The sequence below is a fragment of the Panthera pardus genome, unplaced genomic scaffold, assembly GCF_024362965.1.
Source record: "Panthera pardus isolate Hobbes unplaced genomic scaffold, ASM2436296v1 HiC_scaffold_13, whole genome shotgun sequence".
Classification (NCBI taxonomy): Eukaryota; Metazoa; Chordata; class Mammalia; order Carnivora; family Felidae; genus Panthera; species Panthera pardus.
The window spans coordinates 36,674,333-36,694,177 of record NW_026526688.1 but is presented as its reverse complement, the minus strand read 5'-3'; the positions used below and the strand labels follow the sequence as shown (position 1 = coordinate 36,694,177).

The 19,845-nt window shown below is 40.9% G+C and overlaps 1 long non-coding RNA gene across 1 annotated transcript in view; it reads right to left on the bottom strand.

Annotated features, from left to right (window-relative positions):
* Positions 1-325: 325 nt before the first annotated feature.
* LOC109277373 (uncharacterized) overlaps positions 326-19,845 on the bottom strand; it is a 63,140-nt gene continuing 43,620 nt past the window's right edge. Inside the window, exon 2 of the long non-coding RNA XR_002085123.2 lies at positions 326-4,201. This is a non-coding gene — a long non-coding RNA (uncharacterized LOC109277373). The remainder of the gene's footprint in view (positions 4,202-19,845) is intronic.

Sequence of the window (19,845 nt, the reverse complement as noted above, 5' to 3'; positions counted from 1 at the left end):
AGGAAGTCAGACCCCATGGCCTTATCCAAGTCTTAAATTCCCCTGTCAGGCAGGTCTTGTTCATGGTGAATGTTTCCACTAGCAGCACCTGCAAGACTTGGCTTGTGTCTACTCCTTCACCTGTGTGCTCCTCTGATGTTGTACTTGCAAAGGGTGGTTTCAGTCAGGGCCAGCACAGAAAGGAGGGACACACAGGTGTAAGGGCCCCATCCTCACAGGTTGGGTGGTTCTTAATCCCATTAGATATTGATCTTCAGGATCTAGGAACAAGAAATAAGAATTTCTGGTAATTACTGGGAACCCCCAAATCAGAAGTTATTGTGCATTTTTAAAAGCACTTTATTTGTGTGTTTTAAAATAATAATGAGTGGCTATAATAATAAACAATTGTTTGGGGAATCAGGATTATCACAGAGGCTTTCTGTTAGAAATACATAATCAACGCATGGTTGATCTTTATTATGAGCCAATACATTCTATCAAGATTATATACTTCAGTAAATTGTAAAAATGGTGTCTCCCTGATATAGACATTGGATAATCAAAAACATTAAAAGAAGGAGATAATGACAGAAATAAATGCCAAATAAAAATCACTTAAAAATTAAAAGATAATACCACAATATTTAATTGTTAATACTTAAAAGCTATCCTTCTTAAAGAAATTTTAAAACCACAAAGCATTAACTGCCATATCCAAAAGTTTTGATGTCTTTTTCTGTGACAAATAGTCCAGACAGAGAATTTATTCCATCTTGCATTGACCTTTATCGAATTGGCAAGAGCATGGCCAAAAGCAACTTCAAGCTGGGTGTTAGCACAACTGTTGCTTTCTATAAACTCATTCCCTTTTGTAATGATGAAAACACTTTACTCAGTCTGACTTTGGTTTTTGTCTTCAAATTTGTTATTGTTTTTGCTAATTCAGATTTTAAAATCCATTTCTGATTTAATGTTATAGTATTCCTACAATGACGTTTGTGTCTTCTCTCTGCCTTTCTCTGTTCTAGTACTTGCAAAGAACTGTCCCCAACAGTGAATATTTGAGCCATAAACATTTTGAGTAGTGATGGAACAAGATAACATCTGGATCTCCTACAAATGCTCCTCACAGCACCACACAGGATCACATGTCAAAATCGCAATTTAAGGACATAGTTCACTTCCAAAACTTATTATTTCTGGGAACACCACCCATAAAGTATTCCATAGCTATAAATATTACTAATATTTACTTTATTTGCAACAGTGGCTCACCATTAGCAGCAGACAGGGCAATGGATACTTTTCTCCGTGGCAAGACTGCAAGCAAGACCAATTGATGAGGCTCTGACGCTGCCGGCCTACCTGCTCTTGTCCAGGTTCCTGGGCACTTTGACCTTCACCTTCCAACTCCGTGGTTCAGCATTTCCTGCTCTGATTTTCTATTTGATGTCAGTGAATTATTTCAAAGAAGTAATGTTTCTATGTTGATTGTTACCCTTAAATTCTCACAGGAGACTTGTAATACTTTTTACAGTGTTCCCATTTTCTCAACTGATTTTTCTCTGCATTTGGAAAAACATACACAATTCCTGTGAAATGCTGGAAAAGAATTTCCACCCAGAGGGGTGCCTGGGTGGCTCAGTTGGTTAAGCGTCTGACTTCGGCTCAGGTCATGATCTCACAGTTTGTGGGTTTGAGCCCCACGCTGGGCTCTGTGCTGACAGCTCCGAGCCTGGAGCCTGCTTTGGATTCTGTATCTCCCTCTGTCTCTGCTCTTTCCCCACTCATTCATTCTCTCTCTCTCTGTCTCTGTCTCCCTTTCTGCCTCTCTCTCTTTCTCTCTCTCTCAAAAATAAATAAACATTTAAAAAATTTTTTAAAAAAAGAATTCCAACCTAGAATAAACCCACCAGGCACAGGCTGGTCAGTCCAAGTCAGACCCTGGACAAGAATGTCTTGAGACCTTTTCCCAGAGCTCATGGCAGGAGGGCATGAGGACCCAGTGCACCCACTTTTCACTCAGTATCTCTCCCCTGGCTGCCATCCATGGTTTCATGATTCCTGCCCCATCTGTCCAGTCCATTCACACCCAAACTCACCCAGACCTGCCTACTGCTCCCCTACCTCTTCTGCTCAAATTTAGCCTCTGGCTTCTCTCTATAATCCCAGCCCACACACATAAAACCTCCTCTTCTCACATTCCAATTTTCTGAGCAAAATCAGTATCAGCCATGAGTTTGGTCTGATCGCCACTGTGACAATTTAATTAAAGCAATTCAGACTATAAGGTATAAATGATACATAAATGTCCACTTACTTTCATTATGATGCTGAAAAGATCACTTCATCATACTCAGCCTCAATTTTTTCATCTATAAAATGGAGATAAAAATTCCTAGCTCACAATATTTTTGAGAAGATGAAGTAATACAGGTAAAGCAAAGAGCTAAGTGCCTCCCTCTCCAAAGAGGACAGTATTAAATTTTAAAGGAAGAGCTTTTGAGTACAAAAGAGTTTTGTATCAGCTACTGGAGCCCCCAGGAACAGAATTAGCTGTATTTGCAAATCCAAACACAATGGGGGTGTCTGCGGAGGCTTCTCCTCTCCTTCCCCAAAAGGCCCAAATTCACTAGCCAAACATCAATTCCAGTAACTTCTCCCTCTGCAGGTTTCCAAAGTAAGAACTGGATGGGGAGGTTCAGCCCACCAACCCAAAGCCTAGCCCACCACTGCTGCCTCCAGCCTGGCCTGAAGTAAATGCTCAATAAATGTTTGCCAAATTGAATTTCCTTCTCCCTGGATTAATCATGGCAGCAGCAAGGAACTGGCCCCCTCTGGGGTGGCTCCAGTGCCCACAAGCTTCATGAGTCATGTCTTGGAAGGCCTTGCTGCAGCCACCCCCCTTCCTTTGCCTCTGACCTCTCCTGCTTCTTCAGCATGTTTACGGACATAATTACAGCATGCTATTGATTTCCTGACAGCCGCCTTGATGTAACTATTTTAGAGAATCAAGCTAATTTCATACATTGAGGTTTTTATGGTCTCTGGCAGACTCAACCCTAGAAGTCATTTTGTCTCCTCCTAGGGCACTCCTGCCGCTTCTCAGAAACTGCTTCTCCTTGCCCTGCCTTCCCTGAAGCCCAGCTGGGCTGCCTTACATCCACACCCAGTCTTCTCCTTGCCTCTACATTCCCATGGTCACACGACTTGGCCATGCCAGGGGGAAACAGGGAGATGTGGAGGCCTCAGGAAGTCAGAGTGGTGGGTAAATTCAGGGGAAAAGATGGGACCCAATTATACCTCTAACTTTAACAGCCTGTGTCTGCCCCCTTAGTTCCCTGTTACACTCTGAATGCATTCCCAGGCCCCTTCTTCCCTACCTGCCATTTAGTAATTTATAGTTTGCAGGATCTTTTAAGAGATATAATCTTATCTAATTTTCATATCAATCCTCTGTGCTATTATGTCCATTTTACAGATGTAAACCTACAGAAAATGAGAGTAGAAAAGTAAAACAGCTTGGTAATATAAAATGTTAACAAGGAGCATATGAACACCCTTCACAAGAAGGATCCCCATGGCTATTTCTTCTTCTTTTGGAGATACAGAGTTTCAAAGCCAAGATTTAAACAACGAGACTTCTCCTGCCAGGCCCTTTCCTCCACAGGGAGTCCTCCTCGCTGCCCTTTTTCATTTCTGTATGTTCACTTCCCCTTTACACAGCCTGGTCTTGGCCCTATTCTTACACACCTGAATATGGTCCTCCTCTGTCCACCCACCCAGCTCACACCTATCCTCAAAGGACCTCCTTGAGTCTGCCTCCACCAGGAAGCCTTCCCTTATGAATCCATCTTTTGGTGACTCTCCTTAATATGAACATAGTGGACACATTGTCTATAATATTAGATAACAAATGTACATAAGTAGACATTTAATAAAGTTGTTTCATTCTCAGAAGTCCCATAGTATAGTGTGTGTGGGTTGACTGAATCGCCACCATCCATTTGCTGATCGATGTAAATGTTCCAATTTCCCACAAGCTTCCATCCTCTTATTTGGGGAGATAGGACACCAGGGAAGTTGAGTTCACCCCTGGTTCCAAAAGTAGAACCCAAGGCTAAGGCCAGGCCAATCAGTCACCATGTGATGTAAGGTGGTCCAATCAAACGGAACATGTAGACTGTTACCAGATGCTCTGAGAGAGACTTCCTCTTTCCTGTGGGATACAAAAGAGAGGAGAGAGTCAGAGCCAATACCAAAGAAGAAGTCAAGAAATGGAGAGAGAAAGTAAGTCAAGGTCAAGCCATGTTGAGCTGCAAGATCAAGGCTTACCTGAAGCTGACAAGCTCTTTCTCATACTTTTCAGTTGGATGTGCCAATTCATTTCTCTTTGCTTAAACCAGTTTCAGTCAGAACCTATAGCTCCAAAGGGATGCTAGTGCATGTACCTAAATAGTGATGTTTGTTCTACAACAGTGTATATCAACCTAGAGGCAGCATAACTCTCCATTCAGAGCTCTTAGTTTTTATTTATTTTTTAATATGAAATTTATTGTCAAGTTGGTTTCCATACAACACCCAATGCTCATCCCAACAGGTGCCCTCCTCAATACCCATCACCCACCCTCCCCGCCCTCCCACCCCCCATCAACCCTCAGTTTGTTCTCAATTTTTAAGAGTCTTTTATGGTTTGGCTCCCTCCCTCTCTAACTTTTTTTTTCTCCTTCCCCTCCCCCATGGTCTTCTGTTAAGTTTCTCAGGATCCACATAAGAGTGAAAACATATGGTATCTATCTTTCTCTGTATGGCTTATTTCACTTAGCATAACACTCTCCAGTTCCATCCATGTTGCTACAAAAGGCCATATTTCATTCTTTCTTATTGCCACATAATATTCCATTGTGTATATAAACCACAGTTTCTTTATCAATTCATCAGTTGATGGACAGTGCTGATGCATAGGGGCACTTCCCCAATGTTTATAGCAGCACTTTCAACAATAACCAAATTATGGAAGGAGCTCTTAGTTTTTAAAAGAGGATACCAAAACTACATTTAGCTCTATTGATCCTTTTATATGACTAATTAGATTTTTTGGGTTTTCTCATTACAAAATAATACATGTCCATTAAAGACACTAGAGAAATCCCACTACCATTCATTAACAACCAAAATGTATTTACTTTTGTTTTAATATTATTTCAATATATATAATATTTCATAAAATTGGGATGATCATTATGCTGTGTGTGTAACTTTAAATCCTATTTCTCTCACTTAGTAACAGAAAGTTACCTCAGTGTGAGGGACAAAGTGGCCAGATTGCCTGGTTCAAACCCTGTCTCTGTTATTAATATCTGTGTGACTTTACAATTCCTGCCATGTCTTAATGGCCTCATATGTGAAAAGAGTGTAATGATAGCACCTGAATTATAGGTATTTTGTGACAATTAAATAAAGTATTTCATGTGACACCTGACATACAGAAAGAACTCAGTTTGGGACCAGGTGGGTTTGAGATGCTTATGGCTATTCAGGAGAATGAAACAGTGGGCATTCTCGGCTGTGGGAGTCCATCCTGTACAGGGACACAGGATGTAGAGTAGCATTTCTGGCCTCTACACACTAAATGCCAGTAGCACCCTCACCCCACTTGTCTTTACAACAAAAACTGCTTCCAGACATTTCCAAATGTCCCCAGGGGGATAAGATCACCCCCATCAAGAATCACTGACTCACAGTATTTCATTATTGTTATGTAGCTAGAATGTACAGAACACTATTATATGATGCTAGTCTCCCGTATCTTTCCACTGTTGAAACTTTAATGGGAATTTCTTTTGTATTTCACCATCACATTTAATACTGAACTATTAGTTTGATTTGTTTTACTTAATTTATATTTTTAATTTATACTTTTAAATTTTAATTTAATTTAATTTTAATTTTAATTTTTAATTTATATTTTTAATTTACATCCAAGTTAGCATACAGTATAACAATGATTTCAGGAGTAGATTCCTTAATGCCCCTTACCCATTTAGCCCATTCCCTCCTCCCACAACCCCTCCAGCAACCCTCTGATTGTTCTCCATATTTAAGAGTCTCTTATGTTTTTGTCCCCCCCCCCATGTTTTTATATTATATTTGTTTCTCTTCCCTTATGTTCATCTGTTTTGTATCTTAAAGTCCTCATATGAGTGAAGTCATATGATATTTGTCTTTCTCTGACTAATTTCACTTAGCATAATACCCTCCAGTTCCATCCACATAGTTGCAAATGGCAAGATTTCATTCTTTTTGTTTGCCGAGTAATACTCCGTTGTGTGTGTGTGTGTGTGTGTGTGTGTGTGTGTGTGTGTGTGTATATATATATATATATATATATATATATATATATATATATATACCACATCTTCTTTATCCATTCATCCATCGATGGACATTCGGGCTCTTTCCATACTTCAGCTATTGTTGACAGTTGACAGCAGCTATTGCTGCTATAAACATAGGGGTGCATGTGCCCCTTCGAAACAGCATACCTGTATCCCTTAGATAAATACCTAGAAGTTCAATTGCTGGGTCATATGGTAGCTCTATTTCTAATTTTTTGAGGAACCTCCATACTGTTTTCAGAGTGGCTGCACCAGTTTGCATTCCCACCAGCAGTGCAAAAGAGATCTTTCTCTGCATCCTCGCCAACATCTGTTGTTGTCTGAGTTGTTGATGTTAGCCATTCTGACAGGTGTGAGGTGGTATCTCATTGTGGTTTTAATTTGCATTTCCCTGATGATGAGTGATGTTGAGCATTTTTTGCTCAACATTTTGTAAGTGATCTTACATTAATATTTATTAAATTTTTCCCAAGAGATTTTTTAAATAGTTATTTTATCAAATGTGTTTAGGGAATCAACTGAAGTTTTTTCTATCTCACTGATCCCTGGATTGTATTACTAGATTTCATAACATTAAATTATCCTTCCATTCCTCAGATAATGATTAACTAGACAAGTTATAGTATTCATTTCTTAATATTGCAGTAGTTGTGATTTGATGACAGTTTATTTAAGGAAAGTCATTTCCATTCCATAAAATAAACTTGTGTTTAGTATTATGTTTTACTTGTGTTTCATTATTAAGGTTATGTTGGTTTCATAAAATAATTTTGAAAGTTTTCTGTCTTTTTATATAATTACAAATGGTTAATTTCCTCCTAAAAATTACATATTTCTGGAGATTTGATCAACTAAGCTGATCAACAACATTAAGTGAAGAGCATTTGGGGGTAATTAATTCTACAGTAACTTTCTTTTTTTACAATTTCTTTAAGTTCTCTTTTTTTGAGTCAATTTTGGTGATTAATATCTTGCTATAAAATTATGTCTTGTAATCAACATTTAAAAATAGTATAGAATACAATATATTAATCTCATGAAAAGCTTTATAACATCAGTATCTGTAGGTCCATCCACTTTCTAATATCTAACTTTGCACATTTCCTTTTTTCCTGTTAGGCTTTCTGGATTTACACACTACTATTCTAATTCAAGAAAGATTTCTCTGTTCTATGTTAAATCTCTGTGTGTTGTTTATTTAAATATTTAATTAAATATTCCATTTTTATTTAAATGTGTTAATAAAACCATTTAGCCTATGAATTTACCCCTTTGTACAGCTTTGACTTTACCCCATAAACTTTTACATTAAGTGTCTATTTTTTGTTGCTTTATAGATTGTCAGTATTTCTTCTTTGACCCAAAATTGTTAAGCACAGCAGTTTTTAGTTTCCAAGATCTCATATGTGCCTTTTTAAAACCTTTATTTTTTTTTATCTATTCTTCATGTATGATGTTCTACATAAACATGGATTTTCAGTATTTAATGAGCTTTTCTTTTAATTTTTGTCACTGTTCTAAGAATGGCTAAAAGAAAAGTTTATTATCTGTTCGTGGATTAAAGTTTGTTATATATTTTTATTAAATAAAATTTATATATCTCATTTTCCATGTACTCTGCACCCACATTTATTTTTCACTTGCCTTATCTGCATTGTTCTGAGCAAAATACATGGTCTTCCACAAATATTTTTTGTTATTTTCTCATATTTTCTAATGATTTTGCTATAAATAGTCTGATATTAAATGATTTGGCATCATCTAATATTTGCTTTATGACTGCTACATTTTTATGCTGGATTTTATTTTCCAATTCAGTTGTTATTATATTGATATTGTCATTCTTGCATTTTTATATATTTTCCCGGTATCTTTTACCAAGCCTTTTATTTCTAATCTTTCCCTGTCAATCATTTTGTATTAGATTTGTGTCTTGTAAACAGCATATAGTTGACATTAATTATGTGGCCTAATCTGAGAGTCTATGTATTTTAATGGGAGGGTTGACCCTTTTATTTATTGCCATAATTGTATATCTGGATTTATTACTGTCATTACATTTTATTATTTCTGTCTATGGAACTTCCTGGCTTTTTCTTATTATGCTTGTTTTTTGCCTTGTAATTCTCCATTTTTAAAATTTCTATTTACTGGGGCACCTGGGTGGCTCAGTCAAACATCTGACTTCAGCTCAGGTCATGATCTCACGGTTTGTGAGTTCAATCCCCGTGTCTGGCTGCTGACAGCTCAGAGACTAAAGCCTGCTTCTGATTCTGTGTTTCCCTCTCTCTCTGCCTCCCATCCTACTCACACTCTGTCTCTCTCTCAAAAATAAAATAAATATTTTTTTAAAAAGCATTTTAAAAATTTCTATTTACTAAAGAGACTATGAATTATTCTCTTTGACTTTTTTTTCTCAAATAGTTTGGGGGATGGTGAAAAATATATTTTTAGCTCTTGGGAGTTTTAGAAAATAATTTTGAGCTTTATTTTTCCAATAGTCAATATCAAAAATAAAATAGTTTCTATCCACTTTTCCCTTGAAGATGAGGAAACTAGGATGCTTTTTACTACTTTCTACTCCTCTTTCACCCAATTTCTTTGTTTATTCTGGAATAAAATGGGGTATTAGAGCCCAATTCTGTTGAGGGTTTTTTTTCCCCCACTTTTGAGAATAACTTATTATTTTCCATTCCTCTTTATAGCCATGTTAACAAGAATTATTTAGACTTTACCCCATGGTTAACTGATTCAGTGTTTCAACCAGGCTTTTTATTTGATAACCTCCTCATGCTTAAGTCTTTATTTTGATACATCTCTATATTGACTGAAATATATTCTTAAATACTTTTTTCAGGAAGGAAATGGACCTTTTACACCTTATGAGCTCTTTTATTTCTGGTTACGTTTCTCTATGTTCACACCTAAATGACAGTTTGACTAAATAAAAAAATACTTGAGTCATGACTGTGTTCCCTCAAAACTCTCTAGCCCTTTATATTAGAGCAAGTTAAATACTATAATAAGACACTGCACTTCTGAGGTTGACATTTACAGAGCCCATTGTAGGGGCCAGAGGGAGCCTTCCATGAGGTGAATCAGGAACTCAGGCCCTTTCCACTGTCTCCTGGGGTTCTCTGCCAGACTCTGTGAATCTGGCTGACTAAGGAGCAGAGAAAGGAAGAAAGAGGAGACTAACAGCTCTCATGGCAGATTTTAGGATCCAGAGCAGAAGTAGCATATGTCACTTCTATCCACAACTCATCAGCAAAAACTGGTCCCTGGCTCACCTATATTGGAGAAAACTGGGAAATTCTGTCTTCCTCTGTTTCCAGGAGAAAAGAGAAATGATTTGATAAACACAGAGCCCTGTCTGTGCCTCATGGCTGCCCTATTGCTCTGGGGCATTTGCAGAGACCTTGAGGGATATTTTAGTCTTAATTTTTGCAACTATATATTCAACATGGTTGGGTTTTTTCTCCTTCCAGCGTGTTCATAATACTTTATCTTTTCAATTTGAAAATGTAGCCAGTATGTATGTAGATGCAGTTCCCTTTAAATTTATTTTGCCTGCACATTTAGGACATTTTGCAAGACACATTTTCCTCAGTTATGACTTTGATTTTGTTTCTGAAGAAATTATTCTGGTTTATTCTTCAGCAATACCTGTAATTCCTAGATTGGATCTCCTCTCTTCTCTACACCTATGATCTCCTCATCACTCACATCTCCTTATTCTTTTTCCTCTGAATAGAAGCAGATTTTGTTCTTCTCACCAGTGATTTGCATTTTACCAGTGTTAACTCCTGCCTTCACTACCTCCACCTGCATTTTATTTATTCTATTGGAGCTAAGTATCCTTCAACTGCATTTTATTTTAGCCATCTTCTCTGCAGGCTGCTTTCACCTCAATTTGCTTTTCTTCTTATTGTTTTTTTTTATTTTATTTTTAAAATTTTTTATTTTAGAGAAAGAGATAGAGCACATGAGCAAGGGAGAGGGGCAGAGGGAGGGAGAGAGAGAATCTTAAGCAGGCTCCACACTCAGCCCAGAGCCAGTATGGGGCTTGATCCCATGACCATGAGATCAAGACCTAAGACAAAATCAAGACTCCGACGCCTAACTGACTTAGCCACCCAGGTTCCCCTTATTATTTCTTTTTCTGTTGTCTTTTTTCTTGGATCTTTTTGTAGCATTTCTGTTTATTCATTTCCAAACAGGACATAATCCACCCAGAACAGTGGTTGCCACTGGGCAGGACATGTGGTTTGCCCTTGGCCTTGCACACTGTTTAGCTGAGTAGGGTTGCAGAGTTTCAACACAAACACCAGATGGTAAGGCTCATCCTTCGTGTCCTAGCAATACTAACCACAGAAGCACACAGGTCAAGCCTAGACAGAGATCAAGAACTTTCTGACAAAAGTCATACATTATCATGAACTGGTATCCTGAACAGAAACACAAACTCTACACTAAGTAAAGGCTACATGTCAGCCAATCCACACTTGGACATTTGCAGATATAGTGCTTGTGTTCAAAACATGCACAAAGCACCTAACCCCATGCAGGGCCCCAAGACCAGTGAGGTTGGGGCTTCCCTGAGTCTCACCAGAAAACCAAGGGTATTTCCCCTGACAACCACCTCCTGCAAAGTCAGCAGAGAATAAAGGAATGGCTCCTCTGGAGAACAACACACAGCTGCAAACCAAAGCCAACCTTAGCTGGGTCTTAAATGTGCTGCTCCTATAGTACTACACATGCTTCGTATTGATTGTGTATTGACATATTTCTTGATCTCACAGGGAGAAATTAATGTTATCAAAATCTGTGTTAGCCACCCCCCAGTTAAGGTTTTCTAGCCTTCATTTTGACTCTCCAAATGAAGCCAAAATTATTGTTTTCTTTTCTCTTTTTTTTAATGTTTATTTATTTTTGAGAGAGAGAGAAACAGGGCATGAATGGGGGAGGAGCAGAGAGAGGGAGACAGAATCTGAAGCAGGATCCAGACTCTGAGCTGTCAGCACAGAGCCCAAGACAGGGCTTGAACTTATGAACCGCGAGATCATGACCTGAGCATAAGTTGGATGCTTAACCAACTGAGCCACCCAGATGCCCCCCAAATATTTTTTTTCTGATTCCCAGGTGCAAAACTAGTGCTTTATTAATTAGTAGTTAGGCACTGTTGAATGAATGAATGAATGAATGAATGAATGAATTCAGGAAATAAACCAACATCTAAACCAGGTCTGCCTGAGTATAATGATCAGAATTGATTATCCCTATTTTTTTTCTTTCTTGGGAGGAATTAGGTACTTTTAAATTTCTCTTGTTGTAAATGTTAGGACAGCTACTCATGGGAGACATGTGAGCCCTACCTAACTGGAGCATGCAGGAAGCCCAACCAGCCACCACCTGCCTGCTGTTCCAGCCCCTTTCCCAGCCATGTCTGCTGTCACCTGTCAGGCTCCACTGCCATCCAGGATCTATGGCCACCCCTGCTCCTCATAGCTCTTCCCTATTCAGCTTCCTGGGAGAGGCTCCTTGTTGTCCCCAACCTTGTTACAGCTAAAGATCTTCCTCCTGGGTCCTGTCTCTCTCTCTCTAACTCTGGGGAAATGGGAGGGGTGAGACCTGCTGCAGATATAGACACTCCCAGGTGTAGAGACATGAAGACCAGAAGAAAGATTGGGGTCAGGTTCAGAGACTCACAGTGAAGAATAGTGTGTTCTGTAAAAATGGCAGACTACAGCCCCCAAGCTTCCACATCTGACAGCTAAATATGTGATCAAGGTGACATGGTGACATGATGACAGGCATCTCTGACATAAATACAAGCCAGAATGTAATGAGGATGTTGCCTACCCACCAGCAAAGTCCCAGGCAGGATACCCTACATGATGCAAACTGAAGATCAGACAGGCAGCCCTGGTTCCTGATCAAGGTCGCCCTGTGTAGGGCCAGGTAATGAGTCCAGAGGGCTGGGGATGGCAGCAGGTTTTGGAGCCGGTATGAGCAGCATCGACAAGGGAGCAGCAGAACTGACACGTAGCCCCAGGTCTTCCACTAACTAGCTGTGCAATCTCAGACAAGGGTTACCTCCCTAGGCCTTGATATGTTTTCCTATGAAACTGAATAATAACACTTGCTTATTTCTCTCATTAAGACCCACCTAGTTCCTGTCCTGTATTCCCCTCACCCATCTCTTGGAGCTATTTAACCACAGTCCACAGGTGGAGCCCTGCTGGGACCAGCAGCCAACGGTGTCTTCCTTGAGTGCCACTTTAAGCTGTAAATTAACAAGATTTGTGATAACAAGGACTGTGATATCTGCCTTACATATATTGAATAATTTAATCCTCAGAGGTAAGTACTATCATTATTCCCACTGTCATTGGTTTAGATGAGGAAACTGAGAAACAGAGGACATAAATTACAGCCCAGGGTCATATGCTAGCAAGTAGTAGAGCCAGTCTTGACCTTGCTGACTCACTGCCACAAAACTCAGTCAAAGCCAGATTTTCTGCAAACCCAGCCCTCACCTTGTACCTGCGCTGTAGTTCCTAGGCCTCTGAATTCTTTCTGCCAACCATGTTTCTGCATTACATTCTACAGGCAGTACTTCAATTCCATCCTTATTTCCTACAGCTAGAACTCTTATCTTTGTAACATGCTCAGGATTTCTATTCCTACAAAATAGGACTGGAGTCCTGGCCAACGGGGGCTATTACCTGTGGTCAGTCATTCTTGTACTGATGCCCCCGGCCCCAAGCTGGAAGCTGCTCCAGGCAGGCACTGGGTCTAATCCATTCATCTTCCCTTGAAGGTGTCACTTCAGCACAGCCCAGAGCAGGTGCTCAGGTAAGGCAGCTCAGGTGGCTTCTGCCTTGGTGGCTCCTCCACCTATGAGCATGCCCTAATGGTAGGGGTTCACCTGGAACACCAGCTGTGACTGACTGAATATGGAGGCAGTTAATCCCAAACATCAGACACAGCAGGGCATGGGGGTCAGACACCCCTAATGGTAAATCCCTTCTCTTCTATTTCATCTGCTCTTTTGTGCTTTCTCTTTTTTGGAGGTAAAATTTACATATGAAATACATAGGTCTTTAAGTATACAATTCAATGAGTGTTGCCATATGTATACAGCCACATGGCCAGCACCCCAGTCAAGATATAGAACATCTCCACCCCAGAAATTTCCCTCGTGTCCTCTTCCAGTCAATCCCCATAGGCAACCACAGTTCTGAATTTTATCACTGTAAATTTGTTTGACCATACTCCTGGACTCCATATAAATGTACTCCTTTTGTCAGGATTCTTTCCCTCAACATATTGGTTTCTTTTTAGTTATCTTTGTTATTTATTTCTTCTTGATCGCTGACTGATAATCCATTGCATATGGGGAGATCAGGCATCATTCATTTTGTGATCCTGAGAATGTTACAGGACTCTCCCATTTATTCATTCATTCGTTCACTCATTCACTTAACCAGAAGTTACCCTCTGCCTCGTGTTATGTTTTCTAAGATCACGCTGATAACACCTGCTGTTGTCTGGGTGTTTAACCAAGATTAGAGAGACAGTAAACACAGGGGTGGACTCAGTAGCCAAGCAGCTTACATACGAATTCTGGTTTCAGCCCTTACTCGCTGTATGACCTTGGACAAAGTACTTAACCTCTCTGTGCTCTGTTCTCTCCTCTGTAAAGGGATTGACTGAGGATCAACTAACCTAGTTAATTTTCATAAAGTTCTTACAATAGTGCCTGGCATGGGGTAAGTACCATGTAAGAGATTGCTATTATTACCAAATATCTACCAAGCCTTAGTACACGGCAAGTATTCATTAAATCATAGCTGTTTTCATCCTTTTTATATTAGCCTTCACAGACACACAGGAAAGTGGGTGCACTATCAGTTACCTGGAGCAGTTCAGGGTGGTGAGAAAAAGGAACCCAGTCCCTCGGCCACTATGACAAATCAGCAAACCTCTACCTAAACTCAGATGACCAGCTTGCTCTGGGACTTGTCTGGCTGGCACTGAAAATCCCAGGAACATCCCTCAGTCTTGGGAAAACTGGGACAGTTGGTCACCTAATCCAAAGCTCAGTCTTCTTATCTGTTAAATGGGCATGATAAACTGTGTTGTCTTCCTCACAGAATTGCTGAATAAGCCAATGAGAAGCCTGTAGACGCGCCATCTGAAAGTAGAGAGTGGTGCTTGTTTTGTTTCTGGGAGCGCTAGAAAGCATACTAACTCTTGATCTCAACTTTGAATTCAAACCTTAAATTCAATCTTGAATTCGAGTCATAGCTTCTCAGCTTCCAAGTCGAGTAGCACTGAGCCCTGTACCTCCCCTGGGTTTGCAGCTTCCTCGTTTATAAAATGGGAATGGTCATATTCAGCCCCCAGGGCTGGTGTGAGGCCTCATATGGAAAAGTACTGTCCGTACAGAAATGGTACAAGTTAAATGGCAGTTAATGTGGTATGGGGGCCCTATGTCCCAGGAACTCACTCCCAGTTCTAGTCCTGTTGCCCTGATGCCTGACCCCAGGCCTCCCCGGAGCCACCCTCCTGTCAGCCCAGGAGTATCTCACCCCTGTGTCTGACTTCCTGGTGTCTGACCAGACCCTGGACCCTGATGGCCTGCCTGAGGTGCACAACACAGGGCTCAGCCTGGCAACCCTCCCACACGCTCTTCCACCAAACCCTGAAGTCAGGCAAATGACTGCTGGAATCACAAGGCCTCAGCGGTAATCAGCACGCCAGGCCTGAGGTAATGGAATAACCCTGATGCAATTATATATTGATTGCAAGTATTATGGCTGTTGCTGATTGCTTCTTATTGATACAAATCCACTGGGCTGCCTATTTGGATAAAGTCAAGTGAGAATGAGGAGAGAAGGGGGAAGCAAGAGGAAGAGGGAGAGAGCGGCAGGAGGGAAGAGGAGGAAGAGGAGGAGGAAGGAACACATCACAGTGGCTACCCATCAGTTGAGCAGCAGAACCACAAGGTAGCCCTCAGCCTCAGCCCCTACCCTACTATACGCAGGGCCACCATTCCATTTTTACCCCATTCCCTACAACTCCTGGACACCTCCCTGCCTAACAAGCACACCCACAAAGAGGCCTTGACACCACGTTTCATAGTGCCAGAGAGGAAGGTCAGGAATGATAGGTATTCCTGTTCCACAGCCATGGCGAGTCCAACAGAAAAAAACACCAAAGGCAGCCAGTCACCGGGATGTAGCCAAACCGGGATCTGGGAGGCAGGAGGGTTAGGATTCAGGGGTCAGCTAACACCCTGCTTCCAGCAGAGGGTCAACAGGCCACCACATAGCCTTCTTGTTTCAGCTACTATACTGTAAGCAAGTGTCCTCTTCCAAGTCTCTGTGGTACCACAGTGTTTGCTCTGCTGTGCTTTCTGGTGGTGATTTCTGTCTCTCACGGTCCCTGAGTGTAGTGCTGGCATGCTGTCTAGCATTTCCAAGTGCAAAAAGGCTGGGATGTGCCTCATGGAGAAGTTCTGGGTGTTAGAGAAGCTCCATTCAGGCACAATTTTTAGTGCTGTTGGCAGGGAGTTTGATGTTAATGAGTCAACAATATATAATTCTTAAAGTGTTTTTCAACAGAAACACACCGAAAAGGGGGTGCCTGGGTGGTTCAGTCAGTTGAGCATCTGACTTCGGCTCAGGTCATGATCTCACATTCATGAGTTTGAGCTCAGAGCCTGGAACCTACTTCATATTCTGTGTCTCCTCTCTCTCTCCCCCTGCTCGTTCTCTCTCTCTTTCTCTATCAAAAATAAATAAACATTAAAAAAATATAAATGGAAACACACCTAAAATAGCATTATGTAGTGATCCAGTGATTTAAATGTTGTGATGGAAGGTTGGCAGGAACCTAGCCCTGAGTGTCCTGTAGAAGCAGCAGTCAGCAGCCACAAACTCAGTGTCCACAGCCACTCTGTGGGACACAACCACCAAACCTAGCATGTCAGCTGCACATGCACACATCACAAAACAAAGTAAATCCAGGGTCCCCTGTCTAACTCTAGTTTCCAACATAAAGGAAGTCTTGAGTCTTCTGGTAGGTTACTGACTCTGGAATATGAACAACTTCATCCCTGACTGTTCAAAGCTATAACTGAAGATTTGTCATCATCTTGTGCAATAGGATAATCATGGAAGAAAACTGTTGTGTGTCCGTGGGGAACAGACTACCTATAACTTAATAACTTTGGAAAATCTTGTCTTTTTTCCCTTTAAATAGGTGTCATAATTTGCATTTGACAAGTCAGTCCTTTTCAGACATTCTCTGCAAGGGTTCTTTTAAACTTCCTTTCTTTGCCAAATGCTTTAAATGCTGTGTCTCCTTGTCTTCCTTCGATTCTGACTAGCCAACAGGAGGTGAGACTGAGTTGGAGGGAAGTCCACATCAGTGATGTCTGAACAGGTCCCAGACAGTAGTCAACAAGCACACATGTGTTCAGAGGGTCACAGGCTGGCATGCTCTTCATTTTTCTCTACACAACACCCAGGTAATGTCTTGCACCAGGTAGGGACTTACTATGCAGAAGCATGTCCTAGTCATGGGGTACCTGGGTGGTTCAGTTGGTTAAGTGTCAAACTTTGGCTTAGATCATGATCTTATGATTCATGAGTTCGAGCCCCACATTGGGCCCTGTGCTGACAGCTCAGAGCCTGGAGCCTGCTTTGAATTCTTTGTCTCCCTCTCTCTCTGCCCCTCCCCCACTCATATTCTGTCTCTCTCTTTCTCTCAAAAATGAATAAACATTAAAAAAAAATTAGCTCAGTCGATTAAGCATCCAACTTCAGCTCAGGTCATGATCTCACAGTTCATAAGCTTGAGCCCCACATTGGGCTCTGTGCTGACAGCTCAGATTCCTCAGCTTCAGATTCTGTCTCCCTCTCTCTCTACCCCTCCCCTGTTCACACTCTCTCTCTCTTTCTTTCTCTTTCTCTTTCTCTTTCTCTCTCTCTCTCTCAAAAATAAACAGACATTCAATGCAATCCAATCAAAATTGCACCAGCATTCTTCTTGAAACTAGAACAAGCAATCTTAAAATTTGTACAGAACCACAAAAGACCCCGAATAGCCAAAGGAATATTTAAGAAGAAGACCAAAGAGGGAAGCATCACAATCCCAGACTATAGCCTCTACTACAAAGCTGTAATCATCAAGGCAGCATGGTATTGGCACAAAAACAGACACATAGACCAATGGAATAGAATAGAGACTCCAGAATTGGACCCACAAAAGTATGGCCAACTAATCTTTGACAAAGCAGGAAAGAATATCTAATGGAAAAAAAGACAGTCTCTTTAACAAATGGTGCTGGGAGAACTGGACAGCAACATGCAGAAGAATGAAACTAGACCACTTTCTTACACCATTCACAAAAATAAACTCAAAATGGATAAAGGACCTGAATGTGAGACAGGAAGCCATCAAAACCCTAGAGGAGACAGCAGGAAAATACCTCTCTGACCTCAGCCGCAGCAATTTCTTACTTGACACATCTCCAAAGGCAAGGGGATTAAAAGCAAAAATGAACTATTGGGACCTCATGAAGATGAAAAGCTTCTGCACTGCAAAGGAAACAATCAACAAAACTAAAAGGCAACCAACGGAATGGGAAAAGATATTTGCAAATGACATATCGGACAAAGGGCTAGTATCCAAAATCTATAAAGAACTCACCAAACTCCACACCCAAAAAAACAAATAATCCAGTGAAGAAATGGGCAGAAAACATGAATAGACACTTCTGTAAAGACATCCAGATGGCCAACAGGCACATGAAAAGATGCTCAACGTCACTCCTCATCAGGGAAATACAAATCAAAACCACACTGAGATATCACCTCATGCCAGTCAGAATGGCTAAAATGAACAAATCAGGAGACTAGAGATGCTGGAGAGGATGTGGAGAAATGGGAACCCTCTTGCACTGTTGGTGGGAATGCAAACTGGTGCAGCCACTCTGGGAAACAGTGTGGAGGTTCCTCAAAAAATTAAAAATAGATCTACCCTATGAGCCAGCAATAGCACTGCTAGGAATTTACCCAAGGGATACAGGAGTGCTGACGCATAGGGGCACTTGGACCCCAATGTTGATAGCAGCACTTTCAACAATAGCCAAATGATGGAAAGAGCGTAAACGTCCATCAACTGATGAATGGATAAAGAAATTGTGGGTTATATGCACAATGGAATACTACTTGGCAATGAGAAAGAATGAAATATGGCCTTTTGTAGCAACGTGGATGGAACTGGAGAATGTTATGCTAAGTGAAATAAGTCATGCAGAGAAAGACAGATACCATATGTTTTCACTCTTATGTGGATCCTTAGAAACTTAACAGAAGACCATGGGGGAGGGGAAGGGGAAAAAAGAGAGGGAGAGAGCCAAATCATAACAGACTCTTAAGAACTGGGAATAAACTGAGGGTTGATGGGGAGTGGGAGGAAGGGGAGTGTGGGTGAAGGGCATTGAGGAGGGCACCTGTTGGGAAGAGCACTGGGTGTTGTATGGAAACCAGTTTGACAATAAATTTCATAAAAAAAGAAAATAAAGGTACATGAGAGAACCAAAAAAAATTTTTTTAATTAAAAAAAGGAAGCATATCCTAGTCAGGGTCCTTGGTTGCAAGCTACAGATACTAAACCCGTTAACTTAAACATTGTGAGATTGCCTGGATGTGGAGAGCAGTATGGATCATCAGGATTGAGGATGGTGGCAAGGCCTGAACAACACAAGAAGGGAACAGCAAAGAAAATAAAGAAAATAGCCCAGTTTGGACAAGGTGCATTTGAGATGCCTGTACCTGTTCAGCGGGCACTCTGTAAACTCCAACACTCCATGTATTTGGAAACGATTCTATTAATACTATTGATGCTATCACTATTATTAAATATTAATGAAATTTCCATCCTTGAAGAACCTAAGACAGAATCACTTCAGTGGACTGAGAACACTCTGCCTTTGTCAATTGAAAAGAAAGCGAAGATCCCATTTTTAATCCTCTTTACCTTCTTTTGCCTTGGCTATCAGTTGCAAAGAGAATGGCCAGGCATTCAGGGCAAGGCTGCCCAAGACAGAAAGGGTAACCACCACCAATTTTCAAGTAGGTAGCTGGAAGCCAGTCATGCATGTAAATCAATAGCCAAAATACAACTTCAAAGCTATTGTATTTTAAGGCTTCATCTACATTGGGGGACCATCTGGTGACCAAAGAGAAGGAGTAGCATTTGTTTGGATGATGGTGGGGGTTAAGGAAGCAGGAGTCCCAAGAATCTGTGCCTACTTTGACTTCTCTACATGTCAACCTAGAGCTCTTCCCTACCTTTTGTGTGCAAGGTTTCCACGGCTCACATTTGGTGGGCTCCAGCCCAGTGATGTGGTATCATTGTGAAGATGCACTTTAATTTGCCAGGATCA